The sequence below is a fragment of the Orycteropus afer genome, unplaced genomic scaffold, assembly GCF_000298275.1.
Source record: "Orycteropus afer afer isolate SDZICR_OR568_19922 unplaced genomic scaffold, OryAfe1.0 scaffold00075, whole genome shotgun sequence".
NCBI lineage: Eukaryota > Metazoa > Chordata > Mammalia > Tubulidentata > Orycteropodidae > Orycteropus > Orycteropus afer.
The window spans coordinates 10,948,167-10,957,690 of NW_006921662.1; the positions used below are offsets into that span (position 1 = coordinate 10,948,167).

The following is a 9,524-nucleotide window of genomic DNA, read 5'->3' on the forward strand; positions in this document are numbered from 1 at the left end:
CAAACCCACCAGCCACTCCTCAGAAGGAAGGTTGGGCAATCTACTTCTGTAGTGATACTGCCTCGGAAACCCAAGGAGGGGTCGCTATGAGTAGGGTCCGACTCGACGGCACATAACAACAACAACAACAACAAGCAAAGCATTTGATTGTGTGGATCATAGCAAATTATGGACAACATTGAGAAGAATGGGAACTCTAGAACACTTGATTGTACTCATGAGGAACCTGTACATAGATCAGGAGATTGTCATCCGAACAGAACAAGGGAACACTGCATGGTTCAAAATCAAGAAGGGAGTGTGTCAAGGTTGCATCCTTTCACCATACTTATTCAACTTGTATGCTGAGCAGATAATCCAAGACGGTGGATTATATGAAGAAGAATGTGGCATCAGGATTGGAGGAAGACTCATTAACAACCTGAGATAGACAGATGACACAACTTTGCTTGCTGAAAGTGAGGATGACTTGAAGCACTTACTGATGAAGATTGAAGACTATAGTCCACAGTATGGATTACACCTCAATATACAGAAAACAAAATTCCTCACAATTGGTCCAATAAACAGCTTCATGGTGGATGGAGAAAAGATTGAAGTTGTCAAGGATTTCATATACTTGATTCTATGATCAACACCAATGGAAGCAGCAGTCAAGACATCAGATGATGTATTGCATTGGGCAAATATGCTGCAAAAGACCTCTTTCAAGTGATGAAGAGCAAAGACATGTCCTTGAAGACTAAGGTGTGCCTAACCCAAGCCATGGTATTTTCAATCACTTCTTATGCATGTGAGAGCTGGACAATGAATAAGGAAGACCAAAGAAGAGTTGATGCTTTTGAGTTGTGGTGTTGGAGAAGAATGCTAAGTGTACCATGGACTACTAAAAAGACTAACACATCTGTCCTGGAAGAAGTGCAGCCAAAATGCTCCTTGGAAGTGAGGATGGCCAGACTTTGTCTCACTTACTTTGGTCATGTTGTCAGAAGGCACCATTCCCTGGAGAAAGATATCATGCTTGGTAAAGTGGAGGGTCAACGAAGAAGGTGAAGGCCCTCAATGAGATGGATAGACACAGTGGCTGCAATGATGGGCCCAGGTATAGCAAGGATTGTGAGCGTGGCACAAGACTGGGCAGTGTGTCATTCTGCTGTGCATAGAGTCACTATGAATTGGAGACAACTTGACGGCACCTAATAACAACAATAAGATCAGAGATTGGCAAACTGTTATTTGTAAAAACTCAAAAACTCCAAACTCACTGCTCTCAAGGCGGTTCAAACTCATAGCAACCCCTCCTTGGGTTTCCGAGGTGGTATCTCTACAGAAATAGATTGCCCAGTCTTCCATCCAAAGAGTGGCTGGTGGATTTGAGCTGCCAGCCTTGTGGTTAGTAGTCAAATGCCTTAGGCACTAGGCCACCAGTAGCTTTGCTGGATGGACATATGGTCTCTGTCAAAACTGCTCTCCTGCTGTAGTGTGAAAGCAGCCATAGACAATAGGTAACTATGTCAGCACAGCTAAGGTCCAAGACCTTCACCCATCTGTCATTTTCTTGTGCCATGGTAGTGGCTTGTGTGTTGCTGGAAGCTATGCCACTGACATTCAAATAAGAGCAGGGTCACCCTCACCCATGGTAGAGAGGTTTCAGTGGAACTTCCAGACTAAGACAGACTAGGAAGAAAAACTTGGTGATCTACTTTTGAAAAATCAACCAATGAAAACCTTATGAATCACAGCAGAAAATTGTCCAACATCATCCAGTGGGATGAATTGCTACAGAAAGACATCATGTTTGGTGACATAGAGAGCCAGTGAGGGCAAAGAAGAACCCTTGGTAAGATGGCTTGGCACAATAGCCCCAATAATGGACTCTGACATGCTGGCAATTGTGAGGGTGATGAAGGACTGAGCAACATTTTGTTATGTTGTGTATAAGGTAGCCATGAGTCTGAGTTGACTGTATAGCATCTTATCTATCTGTCTGTTTGTCTATCTATCTACTTATCTATTCATCTATCATCTATGCTTCAATAACTCTTTGTTTACAAAAAACGTGGCTGATTGGAATTGCCCTGAGGTCATACATTGCTAACCCCTATAGAAACTAGACCAAAACTGATCTAGAAATGCTGACTCAATCACTTGACTCAGGCTGAGAGGTCCATGATGATGATGATGATGTTAGGTTATACTAGGAGGCCAGTGCCCATCAGTGTGTTAACAGTCAGGAGTCCCAGGTTCAGTTCTCTATTGATCTTTTGATACTTCTTTTAGAACATTCAATTCCTGAGGCTTGTAGCATAATGAATTTAAATATTCTGGCAACTGTGGGTTACAAAGAGAAGTGGATGCAAATGGATACAAAGAGAAAGGAGATAGCATCTGTAATTGATAATTTAATGGTTCTGGCTAATCAGCAGGAATGAAGGAAAGTGGAGCCCATTACCAAGGTGTAATATGCCACTTGTGAGAGAGAGTGAGGAAGTGAGGACATTAACAAATCTCCAGGGCCTTTATTTTATCACATAAAATAAGAATGTCACCATTGACCGGAGTGTTTAAACCTAGCGAGAGAGACGATTTTGTTTTAAATGAATGTGTTGACAATTGTGTTAGTCTTTGTACATGAACATCAGAATGTTTCTTTTCAACCTGAAATGTATGATTCTTTTCAATATAATCATTGAAATATTTATTTAATGCATTTTACTTTTATCTACTTAATTTAGTAAAGCTGAATGTTTTTTTTTTTTTGATAGGCAGGAATAAATATTGTTGTTGATACCTGCCATTGAGTTGTCTCCTGCTTGACTCACGGTGACCCCATGTGCAACGGGATCAGTCCATTGTGATCCATAGGGTTTTCTTTGGTGGATTTTTTGGACTTTGATGTTAGGTGCTGGTGAGTTGATTCCAACTGACTGGAAAAGATCCATATTTGTGCCCATTCCAAAGAAAGGTGATCCCACAGAATGTGGAAACTATTGAACAGTATCATTAATATCATACACAAGTAAAACCACTGAAAATAATTCAAAATAATTTTAAACCATGCGTTACTCCATTGTCCTGCTCGAATGACTTCATCTTGTTCTATGTACAGGTTCCCCATGAGCACAATTAAGTGTTCTGGAATTCCCATTCTTCACAATGTTATCTATAATTTATTATGATCCACATAGTCAAATGGCTTTCCATAGCATATGCAGCTCTTCCCTAGTTGTATTAGTCGTATTTTGAGTGCCTTCCAAGCCGAGGGGCTCATCATCCAGCACTATATCAGACAGTTTTTCACTGCTCTTCATAAAGTTTTCCAATAATACACCAGACAATGTTTCACTGCTATTCATAAGGTTTTCAGTAGCCAATTTTTTTTTTTTTTTTTTTTCCCAGAAGTGGATGGCCTTGTCTTTCTTCCCAGTCTGTCTTCATCTGGAAGCTCCACTGAAACCTGTTCACACTGGGTGACCCTACTGGCATTCAAAATACTGGTGGCATAGCTTCTAGCCTCACAGTAACATGCAAGCTACCACAGTACGACAAACTGACAGACCAGCGGTGATGAAGTTGATAAACAAAAAAACCAAACCCACTGATATCAAGTTAATTCTGACTCATAGTAACCCCTCTCCCCTGGTTTCCAAGGCTGTAAATCTTTACGGAAGTAGATTGCCTCATCTTCTCCATGGAATAGCTGACGGATTTGAACCACTCATTAGCAACTGACTTTCTCATTAGCAACCAAATGCTTTACCCACTACACCACCAGAGCTCCCTTGGAAGTAGATAAACTAAAAACCAAATCACTGCCATCAAGTCAATCCCAACTCATAGCAACCCCTCCTTGGGTTTCTGAGGCGGTATCTCTATGAAAATAGATTGCTCAATCTTCCTTCTGAGGAGTGGCTGGTGGGTTTGAACCACCAGCCTTCTGGTTAACAGTCAAATGCCTTAGCCACTATGCCTCCAGAGCACCTAATCAGGCCTTTTTTCCTAGTTCATCTTAGTCTAGAAGCTCTACTGAAACATGCAAGCCTCCCCTGACAGACAGTTGTGGCTGCACTTGAGATTCATTGGCTGGGAATTGAACCCAGGTGTCTGACGTGGAAGGTAAGAATTCTACCACTGATTGTTTCTTTTTGATATGCAGAGATAAATGGAATGGCTGTTATAATGGTGTTGAGCTAATCAATCACATGGTGAATGTCACATGTCACTAATTATTTTTAATAGCTCCACTTTATAAGATAAAAGAATAAACCATTGTGTTACTATGGCCATCTAAAAGAAAACCTATGGATAGTTGAGGTGTTAAAGGCATCTTAGCACCTTTATTACTCTGAATATGGGGCCTGAATTTGAGCAAGGTAAAATCTAGAAAAGTTGTCAGAGGATATTAAGATATGAACATATGCCATAAGTAGTTAAATTCAAATCATAGTTACAAACAGTGTTTGTGAAAAACATATAGCAATAAGTAGTAATCATTAATATGATGTTTAACTTTTTCAAAAAGAAGAAACTTTGGTTGAAATGTTAAATGGTGCCAAAAGCATAAGTTTTAACAGCATATATTAATGATAAAAGTGAGCCTGTATTGTTGGAGAAGAAAGAGGTTAACTTGATTCTATAAACAGACAGAAAATTCAAATTCTGGTTCTACTCTTTTGTGTATCATTTGTGTAACAATTTGCAGTAAAGAATACATTAATGAATATTAGCGAAAAAGTGTCATTGTGCCAACTTTACTAAAAAATGTAACATGTCATGGCTCCTTTCAAACTCATCATCTATAACCTTTTTTTTTTCCTAATTGCTGTTGAGTTGATTCTAACTCATGGCAACCCCATGTGTGTCACAGTAGAACTGTGCTCCATACGGTTTTTAATGGCTGTTTTTTCAGAAGTTGGTCACCAGGCCTTTCTTCTGAGGCATCTCTGAGTAGATTTGAGCCACCAACATTTTGGTTAGCAGCCAAGCACGTTAACCATTTACCTCACCCAGGGGTTCTGTACTTAGTACAGTGGAACCTGTGAGAACTACAACTCAATGGTACTGCCTCGTTTTTCTGGGTCTTACAAGTTTTCTGCTGTTGACAGGGTGCAGTCTTTTCACTTTTATATTTCCCTTTATTACTGTGGTGGTTAAGTTGTGTCAACTTGGCTGGGCCTGGTGGGTGGCTGGGCAGCTGGATGTAGTATTCCCCACGATGAGATTGGTAATCAACTCCATGGTGAAACCTACTGGAGCAGCTGAGTAGCTGCCTTAGGGATATGGTCTGCTTCCTGTATATAAGGAGAAGCCTTGGGGAATAGTCTCTAGCTTATGGCACGCTTGAACCCTGAATGTAGCTGAGTCGTTGTTCAGCAGCCTGCCATGCTCTGCCGATCCTGGGACTTTCAATGGACTTGAATGAATGGCCTGCCGTGTGGTTTGGTAAAATCAGGACTATGGCATTTTATTTGTTGACCTTGGGCTTGTTAGCCTCAGCAGCCAGTAGCTGCCTAAGTGAAGAGATGCCTCTAGCTTCAGTGGTTGGGGAGCAAGAGGCAGAGATGAAGCCCAAGGTCAAGGGGCTTTCACACAGCCCTTAGAGTCTGGCACTTTGAACTTGGACTTTTGGCCTCCTGAACTGTAAGAGAATAAAGTCCTGTTTGTCAAGCCATCCCATTTGTGGTATATTTCCTGTCAAAGCAGTACCAGGTAACCAGAACAATTACATAGTGGAAAACATCTGAATTTTCCTTCTCTGACAGGTTTCTGCCTTACACAAGTTCTGACTTTCACAGGTTTTGTTACCTAAGGCCAAGCAAATAAAGTCACTTACCCACAGACCTTCTATACTTAGGGTATGACTTCAAATTTGTCTTTTGTGATCTTCTTTTATATATTGACACAACCAGACATTTTCAGTTTGAGATAAAGTTATTCGTTTTTTCACTTGATAAAAATGTATCCATTATCTTGCAAATATATCCCATTATTGTCACAGACATTCTTTTACATTTCTTTAAAAAAAATGTACATGAACATAACCCAAAGGTATTATATGGTTTCTTCAACCTTTTAGCTGATAGTTGTGCTATTTTGTATTAAATGTATTTTAAAATTGTATTGTTTAAATATTTAAATATTATTTATTAGTTAACTCAATATTTAGATCTTAAAGTTAACTAAGGATCTGGAAATTACAGCTTTAGTTGACACATTAAGTCTGTACCCTTTTTAGCATCATAAGAAGTAATCACTTTTTATGAAGATACTATTTTTATCACTAATTTAGCTGAGCATTTTATTTTGCAATTTCATAATCTTAAATAAATTAATGTTAGTTTGTCTGATCAGCAAAAGCAGTAGGAGAAATTTAGGAAATTCAAAATAATTGGGATTTTCATGAGGAAATAAATCCAAGAGCTGTATAAAGTAAGATATTGTGCTCATTTTGTTTTCACATGGTGGTAGAATCAGAAAGAAGGTGGAGAGCTGTTTTTAAACCAAAATTATTAAATTAGTCTAATTTTTGCAAAGAGTCATTTTGATTAGAATGTTACATAAATTTTTCTTCTTATATAATTAAATACTAAGAACCAAACTCACTGCTGTCGAGTTGGATCCGACTCATAGCGACCCCTCCTGGGGTTTCCGAGGTGGTGTCACTATGGAAGTAGATTGCCCAATTTTCCTTCCAAGGAGTGGCTGGTGAGTTTGAACCACCAGCCTTCTGGTTAGCTGTCAAATGCCTTAAGCACTAAGCCACCAGAGCTCCCATATAATTATATATAAGATATTGAAACTTCTGAGTTGTTTAACAGTAATGATTTGCTTCTTATTTGGCAACCTAGTAACCAAGGTCATTAAACTCACAGTCAAAACCTTTTACTTTTCTTCCTTTTTTCCCTGAGTTACAGTTTTGGCAAGAAAAACATTTTTATGGAGTCAACATATTTAAAGCACAGAAGTAGGAAAATTTGAAAGGAAATCTTTGAATTTCTTACTTTACATTTATAGAAACTCTGGTGGCACAGTAGTTAAAGCACTTGGCTACTAACTGAAAGGTCAGCTGTTCAAACTCACCAGTTGCTCTGTGGGAAAAAGATGAGGCAGTCTGCTTCCATAAAGATTTATAGCATTGGAAATTCTGTGGGGCAGTTGTACTGTGTCCCATAGGGTCACTGTAAGTCAGAATCAACTTGATAGAAGTGGGGTTTTTTGGTTTTACATCTATGCAAGTACTTAATATGGTAATAATTGCTTTTAGCAAAAAGTCATTTGGAGCAGAACTCACTCCTTTAGATTATAAAAGATCTTATAATCTGAGTTATTAATTATCTCCAATGCAAAGTTATATCAATTTGTTTGCTCAATTTTTAAAATATTTGTAAAATAAATTTGATCAACTCTTACACAAATTGGAGGAACTAACTGTGATGGAGCAACAGAATCCAGGGAAGAATCAGGAAACACTGGTACCTTTTAAGAAAGTTGATGGGTTAAGACAGGTAATTAAGCATCATTGTAGGGGGTGGGGGGAAGCATCATTTTTGAAAATATGAATAATTTTTAGATTTCCTCCTGAATTTAGTACGGAAATCTCTCTCTCTCCATTCCCATATCCTTTACAATAATAATCTCTTTTTCAACTTACATAAAATTTCTGAAGAGACATTATATTTTGAATTATTTAGAGAAATTAAATAAAGATGATTTGTTTCCTCTCATCTTTGGTACAAGAATTTTACTTTTGCAGCAATCAACAGCTTTGATGCCATAATAACTAAAGTTTAAAAGCCAGAACTTTGTGATGAGGAAGGAGGCTCTGAACTTGGAGTTAAAAGTTAGGACAAATGTGAAGCTCATAAACACAGAAGAGTCTATCAATAGTCATGGAAATGCCCCAAACTTATCAACTCTGAACTCCCCAAAGCCAAGAAATATCCAAAGCCTCACAGAAACATTCAAAAGAGACTTTCTGCAGAACCAGATTCCACATACCTTGTCTACTATCCACTGTTGTTGAGTTGATTCCAACTCATAGTAACACTATAGGGCAGGGAAGAACTGCCCTGTGAGGTTTCCAAGACGGTAATTTTTTACTTTTTTACTTTTATTTATTTTATTATTGTTGTTGTTGAGAATATGCACAGAAAACTATGCACCTATTCAGCTGTTTCTACATATCCCATTTAGTGACATTGATTATATTCTTTGAGTTGTACAACTATTCCCACCTTCCTTTTCTCTCCCCCTATTAACATAAACTTACTATCCTCTAAGGTTCCTATCTAGTCTTTAAAGTTGCTATTATCATTTTATGCCATGAATAGATCTTAAAAGGGCATAATGCTCAAGGCAGACTTTTTTTTTTTTTTTTACTAGATAAACTCAACTATTGATTCTTTTTAAGAAGACTTCAGGGGATATTTTTGGCTTAAGGTTTAAGATTATCTCAGGGCAGTTGTTTCAGAAGTTCATCTAACCTCCATGGCTCCAGAAAATCTGGAGCCCATGAGAATTTTCAATTTTGTTCTGCATTTTCCCCCTTTTGATCAGGATTCTTTTACAGAATCTTTGATCAAAATATTCAGCAATGGTAACCAAGGCTGTAATCTTTATGGATGCATACTGCCACATACTTCTCCTGAGGAGCAGCTGGTGTTTTTGAACAACTGACCTTCTGATTAGTAGCCAAGTGCTTTACCATTGTGCCACCAGGGCTCCTTCCTTGTCCACTGCCACCTGAGAAATCACTTACTAGATCATTACATCAAAATCTAGACTCCATTTCTGCTGCCACCAGTCTGGGCACAATTGATCATGTACAATAAGCACCAGAGCCAGAAACAGACTCAGCCCAAAATCAGATTTAACTACAGTGTTAGGGAGCAGTAGTTCAAAAGACCACCTTTACTTCTAACACCAGTTGCAAGTATGAGGGTCCCCCAAACCACCTTTATGTTTGATAATTGGCTAGGAGGACTTGCAGAACTCACTGAAGCTGTTATACTCATGTTGTTGTTGTTATCTGCCGTTGAATTGGACCTGACTCATAGTGATCCTTCCTTGGGTTTCCAAGGCAGTATCACTACAGAAGTAGATTGTCCAACCTTCCTTCTGAGGAGTGGCTGGTGGGTTTGAACCACCAGCCTTCTGGTTAGCAGTCAAGTGCCTTAGGCACTATGCTACCAGAGCTCCCAAAGGTTTCACCTCTTAAGGTACAGAGCTAACATCAATGAGGATGGGTTTCGAACCCATGCATGCAGAGCACAATGGATTAGCAGTCTATTGCCTTAACCACTCAGCCACCTCGTCCCACATTATACTCATAGTTATGATTTATTACAGTGAAAGAAAACCAGTTAAAATCAACCAAGGGAAGAGGTGCATACAGCAGGATCCAAGAAAGTCGAAGTGCAGAGATACCAGTTGTTCTATTCCTTTGGAGTCGTGGACAGTGCTATTCTTCTGGAAATGATGTGTGACAATACACACAGAGTATTGCCAACCAAGGAAGCTCATCT

At 38.9% G+C, this 9,524-nt stretch overlaps 1 non-coding gene across 1 annotated transcript; it reads right to left on the reverse strand.

The window, feature by feature from the left end:
• Positions 1 to 9,233: 9,233 nt before the first annotated feature.
• Positions 9,234 to 9,315, reverse strand: TRNAS-GCU. Its single transcript has one exon. It is a non-coding gene; the product is annotated as a tRNA-Ser (tRNA).
• Positions 9,316 to 9,524: the final 209 nt, after the last annotated feature.